This window comes from Macaca nemestrina, chromosome 3 (genome assembly GCF_043159975.1).
Source record: "Macaca nemestrina isolate mMacNem1 chromosome 3, mMacNem.hap1, whole genome shotgun sequence".
NCBI lineage: Eukaryota > Metazoa > Chordata > Mammalia > Primates > Cercopithecidae > Macaca > Macaca nemestrina.
The window spans coordinates 158759086-158768669 of record NC_092127.1 but is presented as its reverse complement, the minus strand read 5'-3'; positions in this window follow the sequence as shown (position 1 = coordinate 158768669).

Genomic DNA, 9584 nt, shown 5'->3' with positions numbered 1-9584 from the left:
AAAATTAAGTTAACATTCAAACCACAGCCCACAAAAGTGGGCCAGGATGTGTGCTCTAAATCTAAATGGGTGGACGGCCAGCTAAAATAGAAGATTTAAACAGGAACCAGAGTCTCATAACAGTACACACAGAGTTTCTAAGACATAATCCAAAATTACTCAGCATAGCGAGAACCAGGAAAATCTTACCTTGCATGAGAAAAGAAATCAGCAGACACTACCACTCAAAGGACAGAAACACTGGAATTATCTGAAAAGGGTTTTAAAGTAACTATTATAAAAATTCTCCTAAAAGCAATTATGAACACTCCTGGAACAAATGGAAAACTAGAAAATCTGAGCAAGAAATACAAGACACAAAAAAGAATCAAAAGGAGATTTTAGAACCAAAAAGTACAATATTCAAAAAAAAAAAAAAAAAACCCTGGATGGGCTTAATAACAGAATGGAGGTTACAGAGGAAAGAGTATTATGAAGATAGATCAATGCAAATTATCCAATCTGAGCAACAGAGAGAAAAACAGACTGAAAAAAATATGAACACAGGCTAGGTACCTGTAGCACAATAACAAAAGATCTAACATTCAGAATTCCAAAGGGAGAGAAGAAAGTGCAGGGCTAAAAAAATTTTGAAGAAATCATGTCTGAAAATTCCCCACATTTGTTGAAAGATCAAAAAAACTACAGATTCAAGGTTAGCAAACCCCCAAAAGATTAGACTCAAAGAAACCTCTCACCAGATATATCATAATCAAGCTGTTGAAAACTAGACAAATAAAAAAAGATGAGGGGTCAGACATAACCTGCATGAAGCATGGTATTGAATTTTTACATCGACAACTAGATAAATACTAAATACTAGAACTGTAAGTGGTTTTATTTGTATTAAAACATTTAATATTTTATTTTTGCCAAAAATTAAATAAAACTTCTTAGCTTCTCCCTCTGCCCAATCCTGTTCCCCTGACTTTCATGCAAGACTTCTTTATTGCAGATGTTTTTCCCCCCTTTAAACCACCTGCATGCAAATCTCTGTTTCAGAATGTATTTCCAGGGAACCTGACCTAGACATGTGCCAACTGGCACAGAGGCAGAAAGAAACAGCCCCCTGTCTCCTCTCAGATGTCGGTATAGTGAGACAAGCAAATGGTGAGCTTACTGATAGATATTATTATTAAATGTACAAATGCGTAAATAAATTTATAATTTATTTTAAATAGCTTTGATTTCAAATTGTAGATATTTAAATACATAATGGTGTTTTTCCTTTGTATTCTTGCCCCAGGTCCCACAAATATTTCGAGTAAGTCTGCCCTTCCTTCTTGATTTCTATTATATTTTCTAGTTTCTCGTATAGAGGAACATTATTGGTTTTATAATATCATCTTGTATCTGGCAAACAGGCTGAGCTGTCTAATTAATTCTACTATTTTGTCTAATGATGCTATTGGTTCGCTGTTACTGTTTTTAACACCTGTAATAACTCCAGTAATAACTATTTAATTTTCCCCCAACGCCCCCAATCTTCATATCTTTTACGCTTTTCTCGTTTCTTATGGTATCTGCTAAATTATGCAGCACCATGTTAAGCATTAGTAGCGACCATCTGGCATCCTTGTCTTATAGTGGTCTTCATGGAAGTGTGTCGAAAATGGCTCCAATAAGCACGATTTCTGTTATACCATTTCTGTCATATAACCTTTACCTGGGTAAAACTGGCTCCTTTCCTTTTCTAGTTTTCTGAGTGTTTTCATGTAAATAGGTACTGAACTTTAACAAACGCTCTTTCTACATCTATTTAGATACATTCAGGATTTTTCTTTTTTAGACCATTAATATGATAAATGACAGTGATAGATTTTTTTAATGTAGAACCATCCTTGCATTTCTTGTATAAAGCTTGCTTGTACACAGGATATATAAATATGTAGTTTTAATAAAATGTAAAATTTGGCTAGCCGATGTTTTATTTAGGATTTTATATCCATGGGAATAACTGAAATGAGCTTGTAATTACCTGATCAAGGTTTCATTAACTTCATAAACTGTGTGCAAACGAATGAAGACCAACCAGATGAGAACAGACAAAGGCAATTAATTCAGAGCTTGCTAGTAAGGGAGTCAGTCACCAGCATTTGCATTTTGACAGAGATTCAAAGGCAGGGAAAAGAGGGAGAAAGCTTCAGAGCAGAAAAAGGGAAGGCTACAGGTAAGCCCTTATTGGAGGCTGTTAGCCTGGGGAAGCAGGTTAACTCGAAGCAGGGTATCCTATGTGATTGGTTAGGGTGCATATTTAGCTTTATCTGGTTGGTCCTAGGTGGAAAGCAGGAATAAAAATCAGGGATGTTGGCTGGGCACAGTGGCTCACACCTGTAATCCCAGCACTTTGGGAAGCCAAGGCGGGCAAATCACCTGAGGTCAGTTCAAGACCAGCCTGGCCAACATGGTGAAACCCCATCTCTACAAAAATACAAAAATTAGCCAGGCATGATGGTGGGTACCTGTAATTCCAGCTACTTGGGAGGCTGAGGCAGGAGAATTGCTTAAACCTGGAAGGCATAGGTTCCAGTGAGCCAAGATCGTTCCATTGCACTCCAGCCTGGGCAACAGAGCAAGACTCTGTCTCAAAAAAAAAAAAAAAAAAATTAGGGATGCTGTCAATTATTAATCAAGTCCTGGCTATTTTGGACTGATTGTTACAGGGGTTATTGTTTGCTTCCTAGACTGTTTGCTAGAGATAGTGGTCTGACTTCCTCCAAGTCTAATTTGTAGATTGCAGGCTGGTTTTCTAGGTTGGTTACAATAGGTAACAGGTTAGCTTCCTAGGCTAGTTGCTGCAGATTGTGGTGCAGAGTTCTGTTTTCATATATACCCTGGCCATTGTCTATTTATATAGACCATTTCAACTGAGTTGGACAACTTTCACTCTTTTAGTTTTCTGGAACATCTTATAAAAGGCAGATATTCTTCCTTGAAAGTTTGGTAAGATTTCTCTGAAAAACTGCCTGGGCCAAATTCTGGGCAGAGGGGGTTCTGGCTTAAGTTTGGTAAGATTTCTCTGAAAAACTGCCTGGGCCAAATTCTGGGCAGAGGGGGTTCTTGCTTACCCTTTGAGGTTTTTAAAATAATCTTTACTCTATTGAAATATTCTATTTATTCTTCCACCAATTGTTGCCCTTTATATTTTTCCAGAAATGTACCTGGTTCATCTAAGTTATATTTATTAGAAAACAGTCATAATAGCATTTTACAATTCTTTTAATCTCTAGGTCTATAACTGTTTTCCTCTTTATTATATATTTTGTGTATTTGTGTCTTCCTTCTTTTCTTGATCAGTTTTGCCAGAAGTCTATCTTCCTAATTTTTTTCAAACAGCCAAATATGTTTTTATTAATTAATATCTGAAGTGCTTTGTGTTAGTTTGTTGGTATCTATTCCATTAAATTCTATTTTCTTCCTTCTTGTTTGAGTTTGCATTGTTGTTATATATTTTAATTTGTGGAGATAATTCCTAACTCATTTGTTCTCAATCTTCCTTGGGTTATTTATTTATTTATTTTTCAAACAATACCCGGTTCATGAGGTTTTTAAAGAAATGTATTTAAATTTACTGTATGAGTCTATTCTCACACTGCTAATAAGGACATACCTGAGCCTGGGTAATTTATAAAGAAAAAGAGGTTTAATGGACTCACAGTTTCACATGGCTGGGGAGGCTTTACCATGGCAGAAGACAAATGAGGAGTGAAGTCAAGTATTACATAGAAGCAGGCAAGAGAGCTGGTGCAGGGAACTCCCGTGTATAAAACCATCAGATCTCGTGAGACTCATTCGCTATCATGAGAACAGTATGGGGGAAACTGCCCCCGTGATTCAATTAACTCCACCTGGCCCTGCTCTTGACATATGGGGATTATGACAATTCAAGGTGAGATTTGGGTGGGGACACAGAGCCAAACCATATCAAGTTATACATGTCTTTCTAAGCTCTGCTTTAATTTGGCGCCCTGAATTTTGTCACTTGCGCAGGCAGAACAGTCACACAGAGTGAACCGTTTTGCTCACTGCATAGGTGTGGATGAGCCGGTGAGAAGAGCTCTCTGTAGAAAGGAAGAAATGCTTTTTCTTTGTAGAAAAGGACCTCTAGCTCTCTCCTTCTAGGCCCTCAGGATTGTGACTGTCCAAATCAGGTGCCTCTGTCTGATTCAAATAGAGATGTCTTACAGGATAGTGAGAATCCTGAGGTGGGGCTGTTGCTTAGCCTTAAGCATTTTATTTGTCTTATGATTTTGTTAACCCAGGAGTTACTTAGTAGCATTTTATCCAGTTTCCACGTGTCTGGGATTTTGTTTGAGTAATATACTAGAGTAGATAGGGGCAAATAGACCAACAGGACTGAGGAGACAACTGAGAAATACTGTGTACCCTCACACCTCTGGGCTCTTGAGATGTAAGACAGGCAGTGCCAAACATTAATGGAGGAAAACAGAAGCGCTTTAGGAAATGATGTGAAAAGAACTGAATCACTATTTAGGGAAAAACAAAACTGGATTTTCTCTTTTATCTCCTATGCAAAGATGAATGTCTGGTGGAAAAGAAAGAAACTGAAACCTAGCTGAAGAAAATGTAGGCATTCATCATTGTGAGCTCCAAGTTGGGGGAGATATCCACAAGGCCGAAAATGTATAAACCACATAGCAAAATGTTGATAAGTCTGACTATATCAAAATTAATTTATTTCAGCAGAAAAAGTTAGCAGGAGGTAACAGAGTAGGAGAAGATGTTTCCAATATCTATCCAAGGACGGTCCTAAGAACACAGGTAAATCAACATCAATGACCTCAAAAACAACATTGAGTAAGAAAACTAGAAAAAATACAATAGTTTCCCCTTATCCACAGTTTCGTGCTTTCCACAATTCCAGTTACCATGGCCCAAAAATATTCCATGGAAAATTCCAGAAATAAGCAATTCATAAGTTTTACATTGCATGCCATTTTGAGCAGCGTGATGAAACCCCGTACCGCCCTGCTATGTCCTGCCTGGGACATGAATCGTCCCTTTGTTCCGCCTATCTATGCTGTCTACACTACCCAACCGTTATTCATTTAGTAGCCCTCTAGGCTATCAGATCAAAAAAAAAAAACCATAAAAACAAACAAGCAAACAGCATAGTATATATAGGGTTTGGTACTATCTGAGGTTTCAGGAATTCATGGGAGGTCTTGGAACATATCCCCTAGAGACAATAGGGGACTATTGTATTAATATCACACATCACTCATATAAATTAGAAACACATATATGTACAAAGCTACATGTTTTACAAGAACATAGGCGTATTTAAGATCACAGCTTAAACACAGTAAAGCTGGTATGGATGCGGATAGGAAAAAGGGAACAGAGACTAAGAAAGAAGGGAAAAACGAAAATAAGAGTGACTCACACCTCAGCTCAGAGAGTAAGGTCATCATTAGTCTATCCATGAGTAACTCAGTTCTCAGCAGAAAAAACAGTTTAGACCAGAAAACATTTGTAAAATGTCTATCTAGTACCATCACGTGCTAGTGATATAGTCATGTTAGTTGCTTTTCTACACTTATTGTGAAAATCCATGCCACATTGTGCAACCCAGCCTAGATCTGTTTTTTGTTTTGTTTTGTTTTGTTTTGTTTTGTTTTTTGAGACGGAGTCTCGCTCTGTCGCCCAGGCTGGAGTGCAGTGGCGCCATCTCTGCTCACTGCAAACTCCACCTCCCAGGTTCACGCCATTCTCCTGCTTCAGCCTCCTGAGTAGCTGGGACTACAGGCGCCCGCCACCATGCCCGGCTAATTTTTGGTATGTTTAGTAGAGACGGGGCTTCACCGTGTTAGCCAGGATGATCTCGATCTCCTGACCTCATGATCTGCCCACCTCGGCCTCCCAAAGCGCTGGAATTACAGGCATGAGCCACCGCACCCGGCTATCTGTTTTATTTTTTTAATAAGCAAAAGCGTTCAATCTTACCAGTCAGAATTTCCTTGTTATTAAAAATAAAATGGTAGAGCAAAATGCTGAATTGAGTATTTGAAATGAGACAGGCATCATCTGGTTAATTTCTTTTAAAGACTTCTCTCCCCTAATAAAGAATGGAGTGAACAATTGGTTGTATTTGAGCTTTTAATTAGACCCAATATAATATGCTTACAAGTATTTTGCCTGCCAGGCATCGCAAAAATCACTCTGCTGATTTTACAAGAATTTAATACACGGGAACATAAGTTGGCTGGGATTCAATAAGAGATTATCTTGCTAAGTGAGAATAATGAAAAAAGCAAGGAGAAAACAACTTTATTGGAAGGGGTGGGAGGAAAGGAAAGGCAGGAAGTCACACTGGAAATGAGTTTCAGAAGTACAGAGTTATTTACTCAGGAACAGGTCCTGGTTTTGTGGGGCCTGACGCCTACCTACTTGGTGGAGGCAGGTGAGGGGAGTAAAATATTTAAGAAAAGAATATTAAAATATTAATATGAAACCAGTTATGATTATATTTATATCAAACGAGAAAAAAGTCTCAACAAACTACGAATTTTAAAAGATGATAGATATGTTAAACATAACAAATCTAGACAAATCTCATAATGTTTCTTAATGACTTGCCTGACCATCTCTACAATATTTGTTTTCTACATATTTTTTGACTGTGTAGACTTTATAGCCTTTTTCCGTGACAACAATTTCATAACGTTTTTTATATGGAGAGAATACAAAGACAAGCTAATCTTTTCCCTAGCAGAGATTATTAAAATTTATTTTTTATTACTTTTTATTTTTGAGATGGAGTCTCGCCCAGGCTGGAGTGCCGTGGTGTGATCTCAGCTCACTGCAGCCTCCGCATCCCAGTTTCAAGCTATTCTCCTGCCTCAGTCTCCCAAGTAGCTGGGACTACAGGCATGCCACCACACTCGGCTAATTTTTGTATTTTTAGTAGAGACAGGGATTCGCCATGTTGGTCAGGCTGGTCTCGAACTCCTGACCTCAGGTGATCTGCCCACTTCAGCTTCCCTAAGGGCTGGGATTACAGGTGTGAGCCAGCATGCCCATCCTTGTTACTCTTTCTTTTTAATTTTTTGTTTGTTTTTTGTAGAAACAGGGTCTTGCTATATTGTCCAGGTTGGTCTCAAACTCCTGGCCTCAAGCAATCCTTCCACCTTGGCCTCCCAAAGTTCATGTCAGTGGGATGAACACCAAAGTTTATGCCAGGCATGAACACCACATCGGGCATACAATTTCTCATTATTAATAATCAGATTCATAAAATACATGATTTCACACATAGATTTACTCACTTTTATAGAACTGCTACAGGTTTGTGCCCTATAAATAGAGAAATGTTGATAAAATCTATTTCATATGATTCATTTCTAATTATTATTATTTTTTTTTTTTTTGAGACGGAGTCTCGCTGTGCCGCCCAGGCTGGAGTGCAGTGGCCGGATCTCAGCTCACTGCAAGCTCCGCCTCCTGGGTTCCCGCCATTCTCCTGCCTCAGCCTCCCGAGTAGCTGGGACTACAGGCGCCCGCCACGGCGCCCGGCTAGTTTTTTGTATTTTTTAGTAGAGACGGGGTTTCACCGTGTTAGTCAGGATGGTCTCGATCTCCTGACCTTGTGATCCGCCCGTCTCGGCCTCCCAAAGTGCTGGGATTACAGGCTTGAGCCACCGCGCCCGGCCGATTCATTTCTAATTATATTTGTTGCATTATTGAGTAGATTCTTGACAGGAAAGAACTTCCGCGTGAATCAGATGCTGGTGAGAACTGAGTGCTCTGCTTACCACTGAACGTGCCTGACGACTGGCAGAATGTTCTGTGGGTTGGCCTCTGGCCCTGCATGTTTTAAGCCTTATTTCTCTTCCACTGGCACATCTGGGCCAGTTGGCACAGGATACATTCTTATCACCATACCACCTCTGGTCCTCCAGCTTCATGTCTCCAATCAGGTCGGGTCAACCCAGTGGGCAATGAAAGTATTCCCTGGACATTATTCCTACACCAGGATGAACTGACAAGAACTCAGCATGGAAGTGACGTGAAACACACGAATATATCCTGCAAAACCCAAACGAAATGAAATTTCCAGGTTAATATTACCTTAGATGACCCCTGCAAACTGCCCACAGCTGTTCCAGGCCTCTTCACACTTGGGAAAGTCAGAAAGGAAAGAAACGGCAGTCTTAACCAATGTGCAGCTTCAACATCGAACGGTCCTCAAATAACACCATTTCATTCAACCTTGTTTTCATATCATTTCGAGAGAAAAAAATGGATTTCTGGCCGGGTCTCACCACTGCCTATGTGGAGTTGCACATCTCCCCGCATCTGCATGGGTCTTCTTCGAACACGCTGCTTCCCCACCACATCCCAAAGCTGTGCATACTGGGTTAACTGGCAACTACGTGGTCCCAGATCAAGTGAGTGTCGGGGGTTGTGAGTTGCCCTGCCATGGGATGGCCTCCTGTCCAGCGCCGGTTCCCACCGTGTGCCCTACCCTCCAGGGACTGGCTTCAGCCACCTGCAACCCAGAGCTGGAATAATAAGGTAAATAATTATTTCACTTGTTTTATTCTTTTTTTTTTTTTTTTTTTTGAAACAGAGTCTCGCTCTGTCACCCAGGCTGGAGTGCAGTGGTGCGATCTCGGCTCACTGCAAGCTCCCCATCCCGGGTTCACGCCATTCTACCTCAGCCCCTCAGCCTCCCAAGTAGCTGGGACTACAGGGGCCCGCCACTACACCCGGCTAATTTTTGTGTTTTTAGTGGAGACGGGGTTTCACCGTGTTAGCCAGGGTGATCTCGATCTCCTGACCTCATGATCCACCCGCCTCGGCCTCCCAAAGTGCTGGGGGGCGTGAGCCACCACGCCCGGCCTGTTTTATTCATGTTTCTTAAATGCATGTATAGCTCACATTTATTTCAGTGTTTAATATTAGAAGCGTTTTGGTCTTTATTTAGAAGTTTGATGCTGTTCTTCTGACCAGATATATGCCATGGGAACTTAATTCTTGTTTTTATCTATTAGCCTATGGGAAAATCGGTTTCATTATAGGTTGTTTCACTTAAGGTTGCAGTTTCCAAGAACCTATTGATGACATTGAGTACTTGCTGTACTTCCATAGATTTCACAGACCTCAATGGCAAGGAAACACAGCACAAGGGCTCGTGCCACGACTTGGAAAGCACAAAGCTGCAGATGCCTTAGCTTCACGGTGAATCTGCCTCTGACCCTAGAGGCCCGCAGACCTGGCTGATAATCAAACTCATCTGCAGGCCCTGTTAGAGAAATACGGACCCCAAGGTCCCACCTCTGGAGATTTTGCTTCGATAGTGAAAAGTGAAGTGGTGCTTATGGAAGCTAAGACGTTTGGGTAAGGTGTGCATGGAGGTGGGAGGGAGGAGGGGACAGATGCAACTTACTGAGCCTTCTAAAATCATTCTCTTCAGAGCTGGTCCTGGCACCCTGTGAACTGTCCATCACCTTTTTTTTTTTTTTTTTTTTTTTTTTTTGACAAAGTCTCGCTGTGTGGCCCAGGTTGGAGTGCAATGGTGC